The 15,647-nt window shown below is 43.6% G+C and overlaps 1 protein-coding gene and 1 long non-coding RNA gene across 3 annotated transcripts in view; one reads left to right on the top strand and one right to left on the bottom strand.

The window, feature by feature from the left end:
• NSMCE2 (NSE2 (MMS21) homolog, SMC5-SMC6 complex SUMO ligase) overlaps window positions 1-15,647 on the top strand; it is a 216,977-nt gene that overhangs the window by 121,203 nt on the left and 80,127 nt on the right. The window lies entirely within an intron of this gene.
• On the bottom strand, window positions 9,731-11,989 carry LOC123585480. Its single transcript, XR_006706223.1, has 2 exons — window positions 11,653-11,989; window positions 9,731-10,363 (listed from the first exon to the last, which is right to left on the bottom strand). It is a non-coding gene; the product is annotated as an uncharacterized LOC123585480 (long non-coding RNA).

The following is a 15,647-nucleotide window of genomic DNA, read 5'->3' as shown; positions in this document are numbered from 1 at the left end:
TTGAGCAGCCGTCAGATGCCAGTCAACTCTCGGAAGGGGCATGGTCTTGACTAATGTGACTGTGTGTGTATGTGTGTGTTTGATGTTTGTTTATTTTGAGAGAGCGTGCTAGCAGGGGAGGGACAGAGGGCACAGGAGAGAATCCCAAGCAGGCCCCACACCTTCAGCACAGAGCCAGTTGCAGGGCTCGACCCCACAACCTGTGAGATATGACCTGAGCTGAAATCAAGAGTCGGATGCTCAACCAACTGAGCCACCCAGACATTCCAAGGAACTCTCTTTTAACTAAAGTGGTCTCCAAAGGGGGCTGGATGCAGAGGACTTGCTGGCCACAGCCCTCCGGCTGTTTTCATTCCTGAGGAGCATCTGGAAGGCGCCTCACAATGTCCACCATGGTGGACTCAGGTTGTCTAGATATGGGCTCAGATCCTGGCCTCGCCACCTCCTAGCCACTCAGTGGCTAGTCACTAGTAAGCTAGTTATGTTAGGCAGGTTCTGGGTAAGGATTCTTTAAGCCTCAGGATCCTCTACTTTCAAATAGGAAGAATCAAGTGAGAACTAAGCCTTGGCTTCCTTATTTGTGAAATAGAAAGAATACTTGTACCATCCTTAGGAGAAGGGTAAGAGGATCTGGTGAGATCATATCCCAGAGTACCCATCGCTTTTAGAAAATTCATTGTTCTCTCTGTCAAAATAAAAAAACATTAAAAATTTTTTTGAAAGGGGCGCCTGGGTGGTTCAGTCAGTTGAGCATCTGTCTTCGGCTCAGGTCATGATCTCTCAGCTTGTGGGTTCGAGTCCCACATCGGGCTGTGTGCTGACAGCTTAGAGCCTGGAGCCTGCTTTGGATTCTGTGTCTCCCTCTCTCTCTGCCTCTCTCTCTCTCTCTCTCTCTCTCTCAAAATAAATAAACATTTTTTAAAAATTAAAAGAAAAGAAATGCGTTATTACTATACTATATATAAAGTATCTGGTTCAGTGCCAGATACATAATATTTACCATGAAAGTTGCTCAATAAATAATTCATTAAAAATGTTCCAGAACGTGTCAGTGACTTTCCAGAGGCCAATGTCAGTGTCAAAGCCGGAGCTAGAATGCATCCTACAACGCTACTCTCGGTTTGGGGTTTCAAGTCAAGGAATATGGAAGGAGATTTCTCTGTGGAAGTCGGAGTGGGGTGGAAGGGAGTGGGCCCCTGAATGTGATTTTGAGAGAGTCTGATTCCTCGGGCTAAGTCAGTGGTGTCAGCCCAGTGTGAAAATGCATGTTTCAGAATAGAACCAGGAGGGTTAAAATCAAAGAAGAAGTCATCTGAGTAGCAAGACTCCATCAAAACAGCACTGTAGCAAAAAGATGATTACAGTTTGGGACAGGTTGCTTTGATGCACTGGGCTAAGTGTATATTGTATGTATATGACTGCACATGTATATAACATACGACTGCTCTTGTGTGCATCCCACCCGTTCTGCCTGCTTCCCTCAGCAGATTTGGATTCGAGTCCTTTTGGTTCCTTCACATGTTCGGTAATGAACCAGGGATAATTCACTCTCTGGGCTTGAATTTCCTTTCCAAAATGAGGATTTAGATCTAGGTGAGCCCCTTTATCTACTATCATGGTTTAAATGTTTATTTCCCAATATACCCTACAGCACAGATATCTTAAGACAAAACATGGCCACCGCATCCCACAGATGAATGATCTTGTGTGTGTGCAGAGGAGCACCATGTGTTGAACGGAGCCTACAGAGAAAAGCATGCAATAGCCCTGGTAAAGAAACCCCTGGTACTTAACATTTCAGTAACGAAGGGGAGAAAAATCACTGTTTTGTGAACCAACCAAAGTACTCCGTAGTTATCACAGAATTCCTGTCCTTACCTGCAGTTTTCTGTGGACTTACCTAGTTTGTTGTGTAACATTTATGTGGACACTTTTGGGCTGGATGGTGTGCAAGAGTGAGTTTATGCAGGCTGAACCCCAGCTTCATTCATCTAGGGAGAGAGTGCGAAGGTGGTCAAGTTCGGAAGGTTGGAAATGCTAGACTTTTTTTCTTTTCTACCAGAAAACGGCACTTAATATTCCTGTGTAGTCTGGATCCAGTATCATAGGCTTTTACTGTTTATGGAAACATGTGGGGTTTTTTTGCTTTTTTAATTTAGCTTCTGTCCTCTGCTCTTACTGTTCTTATGCATTTGAGCTTGTGACTTGAGTAGCTTTTGAGAACTAGCAGCTAAAGCTCTCATTGGAGGTTCATCACACATGAGGCTTTTTGATACAGCTCTTTTATTAGTATCTTCAATTCTGGGAATTTAATCAGTACTTACTCTTTAAATTTCTTCTTGCCTGAGCCATTATGTTTTCTCAGAACAAATATTTGGTCCTTATGATTTTGTAAGCATGGGGTTTAAAGATTAGCTTTGAAAATAGGTCAGGGAAATTCACCTACTTAGCTTTACAGCCAGTCAGGTAAGGCAACTTATAAAAGCAACTCAGAAGCTTTTGAAAACCATTTGTGAAATCAGTCTTTTGTAATTCTGTGAAAGCTGCTATCTGTATAGCTCAAGTGCGAATCAGACCTTCCTTCAGTTTTGCCGGCCCCTCGTGCATCTGTTTGTTATTATTCATCCATTCATTGTTGATGTATTCATTCACCGAATACTGCTGTAGACACGGGGGTAACAGAGGTATATATGGGAGCTCGTATTTGTGCCTGTTCTTTGCCAGGCGCTTTGAAACTTGAGCAGTCAATGCTTATAATAGCTGCACAGGCTTGTTGTGATGGTGTGAATGCTACAGTGGGGGTCCAGGTGCTTTCTTAAACTCCCTGGTAATCTGTGGGACTTCAGGTGAGACCGATTCTGTGACTGTTTCCTCATCACTGAAATCATCTTGCTCACCCTCTTTACTTCATAGCTTTGATGTGATAGTGAAACAGTGATGAGATGAAATAAGATGGTAATAATAAAATAATGAAGTGAAATAGTGATTTTGAGAGAGATCTGAAAATTATCAGGCACTGCGTAAAGACGTGGTAATCTCGTGACTGTGATAGTGGTTTGGACCATTTTCTTGCCGCTTTGGACAGGATTAAAGATGAGTACGTTTTTATTGTTCTCCTGAACCAGATCTGTATGTAGATGATGGACAGCCTTAAACCATTTCTTCCACATGTACCACTACCTTATCTCCCATCCATGGGGCATAGAGTTTCTAGAGATGTAACTGTGGGAGTGATGCCTATAGCTGGTAAAACATGTTTGCAAGTATTACACTGCATTAAATCAACAAGTATTGGTTAAGTGCTCAGACTAAGTGGGCAGAGAGAGGCATAAGGGATAAGATGGCATCTGTCTTCAAAGTGGCCAAATATAAATCATTACTTTAATTGCAGCTTCCTAAGGACTTGCACAGAGGTGTCCAGTTGGCCCTATAATGTTTCCAGGGGCCCTGTCTCTTAGACATCCCTTGTATCCCTTTTTGGATCAGGGAAGAGATCATCTTGTGAGGAAACTAAAAAATTACTTCTAGCTTCACGTTTGATACACTGCTAAGTGTTAGGTCTACCGCACTGATGCTCTGGGATGAGACGAGAGGCGAAACCTTCCCTAGAGCAAACCCAGTTTTGGACTAACTCAAGAATTGCTCTGAAATATCAGTCCTACATTACAGAGAGATTATTGGGTTACACTCACTGCTATTTCCCGTTGCCTAGAACAGTGCCTAATGGCAGACTCACTAAAAATGTTTTGAATAAATAGAAACCTCAGCCTGCCATATAGAGCTCTTCTGATACTCTGATAATCCCAGATGGCGTTTTTATATATAAAAAAAAAAATGTTTATTTTTGAGAGAGAGAGAGAGAGCATGAGCAGGGGAGGAGCAGAGAGAGAGAGAGAGGAGGACAGAGGAACCGAAGCAGGCTCTGTGCTGACAGTACAGAGCCCATCGTGGGGCTTGATCCCATGAACTGTGAGATCATGACCTGAGCCAAAGTCAGACACTTAACCTACTGAGGCACCCAGGTGCCCCCAGATGGCTTCTTGAAGATAGAAGCTATACTTTATCCATCTCCAGATTTCCAGTGTGTGGCACATAACTGGGTGTTCTAGGTGTTTGTCAGATGAACACATGGACCAGAATAACCAGGACTGTGACGGATGCCCCACAGGAGTGCCTGATCTCTCTCTAGAGAAGCCCTAAAAGACAGAGAAGGACTTGCTCCCAGGAAGTCTGAGGCATGGTCCAAAGTGGCCCGCAACAAATGGGAAGTTTCACTGAAGTTTCTTGTCTTCGTTTCGGTTTTTCCTAAGCTTTTCGATTTGTTTTATTTTATTATAGTATAGTTCACTCACAGTGTCACGTTAGTCCCAGATATACAGCAGTGATTGAGCAGCTCTGCATTATGCTGTATGCTCATCTCAGGTGTAGGTGCCATCTGTCCCCATGCAGCGCTGTTACACTGCCACTGACCGTGTTCCCTGCGCTGTACCTTTTATCCTCGTGACTTATGCATTCGGTAACTGGAAGCCCGGATCGCCCCCACCCCCCACCCACCGCCCCTTCACCCATTTTGTCCAGCCCCTCACTCCCTTCCCCTCTGGCAACCACCAATTTGTTCTGTATTTATGGGTCTGTTTCAGCTTCTTCGTTTGTTTCATTTTGTGTTTTAGAGTCCATATGCAAATAAAATCATACGGTGTTTGTCCTTGTCTGACTTACTTCACTTAGGATAATATGCTCTAGGCATCCATGTGGTCACAAATGGCAAGATCCCATTCTTTTTTATTGCTGAGTAACACTCCATTGGAGTAACACTCCGTTGGATATACATACACCGTGTCTTCTTTATCAGTTCATCTATCAGTGGACACGTGGGCTTCTTCAGTATCTTGGTTATTGTAAATCATGCTGCAGTAAACAAAGAGGTGCATGTATCTTTTCTTCTTTTAATTTTGTTTAACATTTACTTATTTTTCAGATACAGAGAGAGACAAGAGTACAAGTGGGGGAGAGGCAGAGAGGGAGACCCAGAATCCGAAGTAGGCTCCAGGCTCCGAGCTGTCAGCCCAGAGCCTGATGCGGGGCTCAAAGCCCACGCCTAACCGACTGAGCCACCCAGGCGCCCCACACCTATCTTTTCAAATTAGTGTTTTTGTTTTCTTTGGGCAGATACCCAGTAGTGGAATAACTGGATCCTGGGGTATCTCTGTTTTTAATTTCTTGAGGAGCCCCCATACTCTCTTCCACCATGGCTGCACCAGTTTGCATTCCCACCAACAGTGCATGAGGGTTCCTTTTTCACCACATCCTCACCAACACATACCGGTTCTGACAGGTATAAGGCAGTATCTCATGGTTTTGATTTGCATTTCCCTCATGATTAGTGATGTTGAGCATCTTTTCTGTTTTAAATGTTTAGTTATCTGTTCATTTTGAGAGACAGAGGGCACGAGCAGGGGAGGGACAGAGAAAGAGGGAGAGACAGAGAATCCCAAGCAGCCTCTGTGCTGTCAGCGTGGAGCCCAGCACGGGGCTCGAGCTCCCGAACCGCGACATCATGACCTGAGCCGAAATCCAGCGTCGAGTCCCACGCTTAACTGACGGAGCCACCCAGGCTCCCCCAACATCTTTTCATGTGTCTCTTGGCCTGGAGTTTCAGTTCTAATCTTGGCTGTTTTGTTTTAGATTTTCTACTCTATTCATGTCCCTTTCAAAAAATAATTCTCCGAAGAATGGATACAATCAGTATTCCAAGAAGCTACCTCGGGTATACCCTCTGCTGAGGCCTCTCTGTGTCTGTTACACGCAGCGGCACCTACCTGCCCATGCGGCCTGGCACAGGATGGGGCAGGCTCTTCTTTGAAGCCACTTGAGAACCATGGAAGAGACCGAAAGGCCCAGAGAGCACTGGCACAGGAGAGGAGAGGGGAGCGGGACAGCTGGCCACAGTTACCTCCTGGGAGTTTTATTGGGCCATCTTTCTGCCTCATGACTCCATTCTTCCTAAAGTAATAATAATATTTTTTAAATGTCCTCACCTCTTCCAGTCCCTTGCCCCATGCAAGTATCTCCTTTACTCTTTGCAGCAACCCTGAGAAAGTGATGGCTCAGTGTTTTCAGTGTTCCTGTTGCACAGATGAGAAATCGCAGACCAGCAGCAGGGCTAGAGCTGGGGAGAAGTGAGTGAGGCACTTGCCTGGGGCGCAGAGTTTAAGAGGCTGCCAAAAAGTCAATAGGCAAGATAAATAACATTTTGTATGCAGTCTTTAAAAAATTAAAATTTGCAGGATCTGACAGGGCCAGGATTAAGGTGAGTCGTGCAGTTAAGTGCAGGATTGGGTTCTGCCCTAACATAAAATTTTACTTTGTTCATCATGCATTTCTTTTGGGCATTCATTTTGATGGCTCGAATATCACGTTAAAATAGGACTTGTTCTGATTAGTGAGTTTCTGTGTACTCTCTTCACTTTGGCCCCCAGGCCGCTGCCTCCCTCACCTCCCCCAGGATGCAGCCCGCCTCACAGATAGATGCCCTTGATCATACGCCTCTCCATAGCAGAGCCTACTTTTGGAGCAAGGCTTCTGGCCTCTTTCTGTCACACCACACAGCTACCTAAAATACCTAATCTTCTTTGCCTCTGAGCCTCTGTTGGTCTTTTGTTGTCGTCGTTTATTTTTTCTTCTGCTTTTAAACCCTGTTATGTGAGTCTCTTTATTACCCCCTCATGGTCTTTCCGCATATTTTTTTCTGTAAGTATGTAATTATGTACCCTCTATGGTTTTAAGTTATTTGACTTCTAAACATTTCTGGATGAATCTTCTCTCAGGGGCACACTATGAAATCCCTGCCTTGCTTAGAACTAGATTCTGTGACTCAAATTGAGAACGTATGAGTATAGTTAATTCTGCATGAGCTGAGGGAGAGAAGGTTTTTTTTTTTTTAAACCCTCAAATTATAGAATGATTTAGTGATTAGAATAACAACAAGGAATTCAGCAGCATGTCCCTGAAATCAAAATTCCTACCGACTTTGCTCTTTAGTGAGTTTCTTGGATAATGAAAACAGTCCATGGTAATGAGCAAACAGCACTGTCCGTGTTCACCTTCTATGGCGGGAGGGCGCATGGGACTACAGGGGGGTATAAATGATCTCTTTCTCTGAAGATTATGTTTTTCTAAAGTACTTATCAATTGGTCCTGCTATATTGTTGGGAAGGACAGATCATTTTCCTTATACATGCCTTACTTCTGAATAATTTACAAGCATCCTTGAGAATTTCAGGTCTAGTATACCTGTTGGTGGAGGGGTCGAGGTGGGGTTGGTGGTGAACAAGAAAAGAAAGTACTGGCAGTTTTGAGATTAGAAATAGAAGGGATGGGCACCTGGGTGGTTCCATCAGTTTTCTCTTTCTCTCTCTGTCTCTCAAAATAAATAAATACATTTTTAAAAAAGAAATAGAGGGGCGCCTGGGTGGCGCAGTCGGTTAAGCGTCCGACTTCAGCCAGGTCACGATCTCGCGGTCCGGGAGTTCGAGCCCCGCGTCGGGCTCTGGGCTGATGGCTCAGAGCCTGGAGCCTGTTTCCGATTCTGTGTCTCCCTCTCTCTCTGCCCCTCCCCCGTTCATGCTCTGTCTCTCTCTGTCCCAAAAATAAAAAAATAAACGTTGAAAAAAAAAAAACAATTTTAAAAAAGAAATAGAAGGGAAAATAAAAGACAGCAGTGGTAGAGTTTGGGGGTTTTTGTTTGTTTGTTAGTTTTTTGCAACTAAGTCTTACCAGAGATGAAGGGAGTTGAGGGCAAGGAAACAGACCTTAGAATTATTTATGCTGCGGTGTCTGTTGAGAAGGAGGAGGAGTGATGTTAGCAGTTACCGTGGCCCTGAGAATTTCACCGGATAAGAACTCTGCTTTATAAACAAAGGCCATGAACATTTGGTTTGAGGACCAGACAGAACATCTGTTCTCTTTATTGCTTTCCTTTAGTGAGCACAAACATGTCTGTAGGCTTCCATCCATGTGGTATTTTTATGGGAGATTGTGAGAAGTGAGACTACAAGGTCAGGACCAAATTGTTGAGGGAGCTGAATGCTGTGCTAGGAAGTGGGTATCTTACAGGTGATACTGAAACTATGGGAGACTTTTGGTATAAACAAAAGTCTATGCCAAAAAAAGGTTTATATATACAAACGGTTTAATCTGGTGGCATGATGAAGGAAAGAGTAGAAACTGGAGACAGGGACGATACTAGTTTGTGTGTTAAAGCAGTAAGTATTTTGAACACTGTTTTTGGTTGGCTAAATTCAAAAGGTAGACTGCAAGCCATGTGTCAGAGGCCATTGGCATTCGTCACCAGCATATAGACTGGTTGTTGGAAGGAAGGAGAGGGGCAGGTGGGTGGCTCAGTCAGTCGCACGTCAGACTTCAGCTCAGGTCATAATCTCGTGGTTCTGAGTTTGAGCCCCATGTCGGGCTCGCTGCCGTCTGCCTGTCGGCACAGAGCCCCCTTCAGATCCTCTGTGCCCCTCTCCCTCCCCTCCCCTCCCCTGCTTGTGCTCTCCCCAAAATAAATAAATATTTAAAAAAAAAAAGGGAGGGGGGACCCCCAGGTTTTATCATGAATGCCCTAGAGAATGGCCAATCCTTACCCACAAATGCAGAAGGAACTGTTTGCGAGTGAAGGAAAAGATGGTGTGTTCCATTTCACACATGTTTTCTTTGAAGTAGTGATGTGATGAGCAATTAAAATATCCTTTAGGTGGTTGGAGGTGCAGCCCTGGGACTGGGAGAAAGAAGAAGGCTGAAAGTAATTATTTAGAAGTCACACACTCCAATATAGCGTTGAAGTTTTAGCAGACACAACACAGAGGGCTGAGATGGACACACACATCCATTGGCTAGAAAGAGGAGGGAACTTGAGGCTGAACGGTCTGTGATGGAGGACTGCTGGATCCCAGAGGAGCAGCAGAGCCAAGGGAGGGAATGATTTCAGGAGGGCTGGTGTTGCCCCGCAGTGCTGGAGCTTGGAGACCAAAACTAATGAGTAATCGCAGGAACGGTCTTGGGCTTAGAAAACAAAAATCGAAATCCAAGAAGAGGGAGAGTGTCAGGAAGTTAGAAGCTAAAATCAGAGGTGATTCTGTTGGAAGACCATTGTGTGAACTTCAAATGAAGTTTAATCCTTAGACTGCCATCGATAGGTGACATTTAAATCTCTTGTGTTTTATCAATCTCAAAGACTCATCTTTTTAAAAAAATATTTCAATATATAGTCCAATTCTTTTTTGTAAAAAAAAATGTTTATTTATTTTTGACAGAGAGAGAGACAGAGCATGGGCGGGGGAGGGTCAGAGAGAGAGGGAGACACAGAATCCAAAGCAGGCTCCAGGCTCCGAGCTGTCAGCACAGAGCCCGACGCGGGTCTCGAACTCACAGACCGCGAGATCATACCTGAGCCGAAGTCGGACGCTCAACCGACTGAGCCACCCAGGCGCCCCAGCAGAGACTTATCTTTTTAATCAGCAGATATTTGGGGAGAGATCTTTTGTATTCGCACCGAATATGAGCTTCTTAACGGCTGCTTTTGCTCATTCCCCAGAATAGATGAAGATAAATTTGGCTTTTTTACTTTGAGTAAGAGAAGCCGGTTTAAACATGTGGCCGACTTGGTTTTATGTGTCTAGTAGCATTCCAGAGCAAGGAAGTAAAATACTGATTTTCTTTCATTTTTTTCCTCTTCAATCTGTGGCGCAAACAAAACCGTCCCATCCTAAAATGGCCTTCCTCTGTATTCCACTTACTGCTTGATTAATTTCTTTCCTGTCCCTTGACATAACTTTGGAAGAGGAGGGGTTTTTTTTTAATAGTAGGAGTTCTGATAGATGTGAACATTCCGTGATCACAGCTTTCTACAAAATCATTAACGCCCTTGTTTTATGCTTTGTGTTTGCTTCTTGGCAGTAGTTCATGGAATCGGACTGAATTGAAAAGCTTGCAGGCAAACTTGAATTGTGTAGCTCCGTATTACAAAGGACAACTTAATTCACTGAGTTGTAATAACAAGACATCCTGAATCAGTTACTGTCATCACCTGCAGTTAAAAATAATCGGTCAAGAGCCTTTTACCAAGCTGAGGGCACAACAGAGTTATTAACCAGTGTACCTGGTTAACCTGTCCACTGGAAGCTTTTGCTCATGCACTCCGTCATTCATTTAACATTTATCGAGCACATACACACTTCATGCCAGGCTGAAGTAAAGGCCAGTCACTGACCTTGGGGTTCTTCAGAACCAGCATCTGGTACAAAGCACACAAATTTTAATACCGTGTAGTAGTAGATGTTACAGTAGCAGTAAGCATCGGGAACTGTAAGAAAGAGCAAGTGTGAGGAGAGTAGGATAAGGAAAGAAGTAAAAAATGAACTGGAAACAGTATATGCGATTATGCAAATCTTTATGACAGATTTAAGGAGGAGGGGAAACTGGAGACAGGAAGGCAGGAAGGAGACAAGTCTTCCTGAAGGTACTGTTAAGGTGGGCATGGAAAGAAGGAACTGAATTCGAGAGGTATTTGGGAAGTAGCAGTAATGGGTTGAATGGAAAAGATAGGAGGTGGTAAGAGGCGGGATAGAGAGTCAAGGACAGGTTTGCAGCTTAAATGCCGGGGCGGTGGGGGACAAAAGACAGAAGGGTCAGCCTTTGGCTATCTCTAAACGTGAGAGAGATTACAGCAGCTGAGTCATCCAAGGCTGATTCAGTCCCGGACATGAATCCTACCTGTTCATCTCTGAAACCAACCATGAAATAAATGGCTTTTGGCCTCTCTGAAACTGAGACCTTTGGAACAGTGCTGAATAGGTATGAATCAGGGTTCATGAATTAGGGTTTCTGCTTCAGGGTTCTGGAAGATGCATCCTTGCTTTTATTGCAGTAGGATACCCTTTCAACAGTGGTTTCCGGTTGTGCTTTTTAATAACTCTAATCATATGTATGTTTTACATTTCACCTTGATGATGATTATTATGGCTTAGCACTGTGTATCTTCAAAAAAAAAAAAATGCAACAACATTAAATAATTAATCTGCATAATATCCCTGTGAGTTAGTAGGTGATTACTGCCCCATTTTCCAGATGGGAAAACCCAGAGAGATACTCAGTGACCGACCTGCCCGAGGCTCTACAGCCTCACCTCGGCAGAACTGAATTCTACATCTGCAGTTTCCTTTATCTTATCACACTCAATACTCATGTTCATTGTCAGTCTTAACTTATTAGATCATGTTTACTATTTCACTTAGAAATCTCAGTATTTAGATACAGAAAAGGGCAAGCAAGATACAGCAAAAAGTGAAAGTGACCAGATGACTCAGCCCTGCCTATGTGGAGGCGGGGAGGGGCCAGGAATAGGAATATAAGCAAGTCTTAACTCCAGTATATCCGGGGAAAGAAGGCCCATTTTCCAGTGGAGTAATGACATCATTCCAGCTAACAGACCAGCCAGTCATTATGTCAGGGAGCCTCCGATGGCACTTTGGTGCAAATTTACCAGTACTCCGCAGCAAGAAAACAGTTATTATAGAAATTGTCTGTCTGTCTTTATATACATAATGCTGTGTGGTGTGCTGGAAAGAAAAGTGACTTTGGAGCTAGACTGACCTGGGTTGAAATGTCTTCCAAGAGGGAGCTAGATGACACTGGCCGGATCCTTTTCCCGCAGCAGAGTGGGAAAGATTACAGGGTGACGTCGGTCAGCTGCCCAGCGTGCAACCTGACAATTACTGCTTCATAAACAGTTGCTGTTACTTTTATTCCCAAAGACGAGATGTGATGCTGAGAGAGCCCTCTGATTTTTTTTCTGTCGGATGACAGGACCAGGTAAATTCAACTTCTGATGAATTACAGACTTTTCTTCAAGGAGCCGTTGAAACATTTTGACACTGAGTCAACTAGATTGGGCATCACCCCTTGTTCACTGACAAATATGGGAAGGTAATTTCAGTAGGTCAGTCATCAGTGTGTGCCTTCCAAAACATTATAGTCATGTTACAGTAAACTTTTTATATTTGTTGCGTCACAAAGATTTATTGAAGTGATAAAAGTTATTATGGAAAACAGTGTGCAGTAACCATGGTAACAGTTATTTGATCTCACAGTAATTAGCTAAGCATTCAGTTGCACAATACTTTCACAATGCCTTCCTGGTTAGTTCATTAAACAAAATTAGCTTTTGTTTGAACTGCCTTCCTACGGCGTCCCAAATTTGATTTTAGTTCAAAAGAATTAGAAAGTGTACTTTAAAACTACCTTTCCGACTTACAGCTTATGGACATATTTGAGGTTGCAACTGGTGTTTATTTCATTCTTTATTTAGACCACAGTATGCTGGCGATTCTTGAGATCATCCCCTGAAGTGTGTGTCTTTCAGTTTAGTAAAGGGGGCTTAGGAACGAACGGTCAAGTTGGGAGACCAGTTTCTTAATTCTGGCTCCATTCCTGGCTCAGATGACAGGTGAGGGTCACCTGATATCCTTTCCCGTGACTGTGTTTCTATCCCTATGAAGCGGGGTTGCTGGACTCTAAATCTTAGAATCCTGAGATCTCACCAGTGTGGGTGTTTCTTGACGACCTGCCTGTCTCCTGATGGGACAGCCTGGAGCCAGTAGGTGCCCACGTTTTCTAAAGCACCCCGCTCCAGGTGCCTCTTCTGCCCCGTGTAGCTTAACTCGTGCTGTATTCAGGTCCCTCTCCTTCCGCGAGGTGGAACATATTATAGATGATTCACGTTGGTGATGATGTCACTCTCAGAGGACTTCCCAGAGCTCTTGAGACAAGGGCGTCTCAAACTGTGTTTAAGAAAGGCATAACTGCTGTATACCCCATCCTCATTCACCCCAATATACAAGTGAAGCTTAAGCCATACACACTCTCTGGCAGATTGGAGGTCCCAACCGCAAGGGAAGGCTTCAAGCATCCAAGATTTCAAAACAGAAAATGAAACAAACAAACAAAAATGTTCCAACTAATTTACTGAAAATGAGGAGGTTCTAAAGTTAGCAAAACAGGATTTTTAAAACTTCAGGGCAAGATTTTTGCATGAATTTATTTTTAATTCCTACCAACTTAATGATTTTATTTTAAGCTCATTTAATTTTTTTGAAGATGATACTGGGTTTTAAAAACGAGTTGCTTTCTGATTCGTCAGTCAAGGTCTTCTAAGCTCAGTTAACTGGATGTCACCTACCAGTTTTCAGCTGGGCAAGTGTTTTTGCATATGGGCTATAACATTTCCATTTTCATGCATATTTATTTGCCTAATTAGGTTGTTTTCTATGTATGGTAAATGCATGTTGAGTTTCAGTGACTAGGGTTAGAATCTAACGATAAGAATCTATTTGTTCTTGATTGGTCTTAAAGTTTGTTTTGGCCAATTTGAAGAGAATAAAAACAATAACAAGAGAATAATAGGTTATCCTAGGTGACCTCAGCCCCTGACTCATTCTTTTCCCCTGTCTTCCTCATTCCTGCCTTTGTCCTGTGTGATTTTGACATCTTTGCTGAAAAGGCCCCTAAAACTCTTCACACTTAATTTCTGTTCCACATACTCTTCCCTTTTCGTAGAAGAGTGGTTTTCTTTCACTGCATTTGGGAAAAAAATTTGATGACCTTTGATGCAACTCTCGTTGCTGTTTCTGTGAAAATTTCCCCAATTTCTCTCTCACCTTGTCCCCTGTCCCCTAACCCTCTCGTGTCCTTTTTGCCTAATTCTGGGGCACACTTATTATAACCTTCGGTTAAAATGATCTTCACAATGAGCTGTGAGCTCCACCAGCAGGGTTCCATTCCATATTCCTCACTGTAACTTTCTATGTGACCTCCAAGACCATGCCCATGGACAGCCAGCCAAACCAGTGGCTTCCGATCTCGCCACTCCCTGACTTCTTAATTCTAGGCATTTGTAATTTTCATCTACTGCCCAGCCCAGCCACACTGGATATTTACCGTCTAACTCCTTCCTTTTCTGTAGACCTACACAATTTTCTATTTATGGACCTTCAGTCACTTCAAGAAAAGAGGAAGAGAAGTACTATTTATTGAGCGCCCAGTGCATTTTAGGTACTGTCCAGTATGTTTTAGTCATTTCCACAACCCTGTGAGGTACGAATATCCACATGTTTTATCCTGAGAGACTAAGGTTCAGAAAGATTGAATGGCCTAAGAAGCTAATAATTGGAAGAGCTGTAACTTGAACACGGGACTCTGTCTCCATAACCCAACCTTTTTCACTTTTCCCAATTTGTTGGCTCCATTTTCGTGACTCAGCCTGACATGAATTCCACACTAAGCCAATTCATTAAAGCAGTCACCACTACCCTATATTCCTTTGATCTCTTGGCCTTCCGCTGGGCCATTAGTCAGAGATCTACCTCCCCCACTGGGTCTTCTGTCCTGCTCTAGTTTCTAGGTCTCTGCTAAGGAAATGACACACATTCTTCCGGATGTGACTCTTTACAAAGACAGTGCTCAATTTCGTGTAGACAAAGAATGCCCTATCTGCCACTCACATATTACACCTAGCCCCTACAATGCCCGTGATGGACATTGGCCGTCATGAGTTCATTTTCAATATGGCCTTCCAGGAAGCCATTACCAACCGATGAGAATTGATATAGTAGATACAACCCATCTGCCATTCTGTTCTACCCCCTAACTTACCGTGGCTGAGTGGTTTTCCTACTCTTTGTTGGTCTTAACCACTGACAGTAACAAACATCCTAAAACCCTCTTCCTCACTCCTTCCTCCTTCCTCACTTCCAAAAACTGGGTGACTGATTGCTCTCTCAACACACTTTCGCTTTTTGCTTTTGCTCACACTGATTCTTCTGCCTGGCCCACCTTCCTCGTATCCTAGAGTAGTCTCTGTTACAAGCTTCATGAAGGCAACCTGATGTGTATTGTCCGTTGTATATACAGTGCCTGGCAGAGCCCCTGACACATGGTAAAAGCTCATTTAAGTAAAGAAGAAAGGAAGGTACATTTGACACAGGTAGTGTACCGTACATGTATGTATCTTTGCGATTCCTGACCCAGTGAAGTCAGTGTTATTGTCCCAGTTACAGATGAGCAAATGAAGCTCATGGTTACTCTGCCAGTAAATGAACCTGCCGAAATGCCATCTCTTCTGGAAAGCCTTTGACAGCAGCATACCCACCCTGCCTCACGTGCTGTCTGAAAGCCCTCTTTCCCCCACTAAGTAATGAATTCCTCGAGAGGAGAGAACGTGCTTACTTCATCTGTGTCTCGTGTGAGACATAGGCAGAGTGACTGTCGAACTGTCCGATACCCTGTCTGCTGTTTCACTGGGTTGCAGCCCTACAACAAGCTTCCATTGGCCATCGTCTCCTTCACCTACGTTTCCCTCCCTCCGTGCTCCCCCTGTGTCTTTCCTGCAGTCCCGATGGAGGTGTCTCCCCCTCACATTGCCTCTCTGGCTATTACAGTCAAGGCCATCGTAGTAATCATTAGGCACGAGGGGCGCAATGACTAAATAATATCGTTTTTAGAACACTCAAAGTGTCGGAAATCTCCAAAGAAGAAACATTGGCTCAAAAATAGTACAGGATCAACAATAAATGTTTAAGCAAACAAATACA

The sequence above is a fragment of the Leopardus geoffroyi genome, chromosome C3 (assembly GCF_018350155.1).
Source record: "Leopardus geoffroyi isolate Oge1 chromosome C3, O.geoffroyi_Oge1_pat1.0, whole genome shotgun sequence".
Classification (NCBI taxonomy): Eukaryota; Metazoa; Chordata; class Mammalia; order Carnivora; family Felidae; genus Leopardus; species Leopardus geoffroyi.
This window is presented reverse-complemented; position numbering and strand designations above follow the sequence as displayed.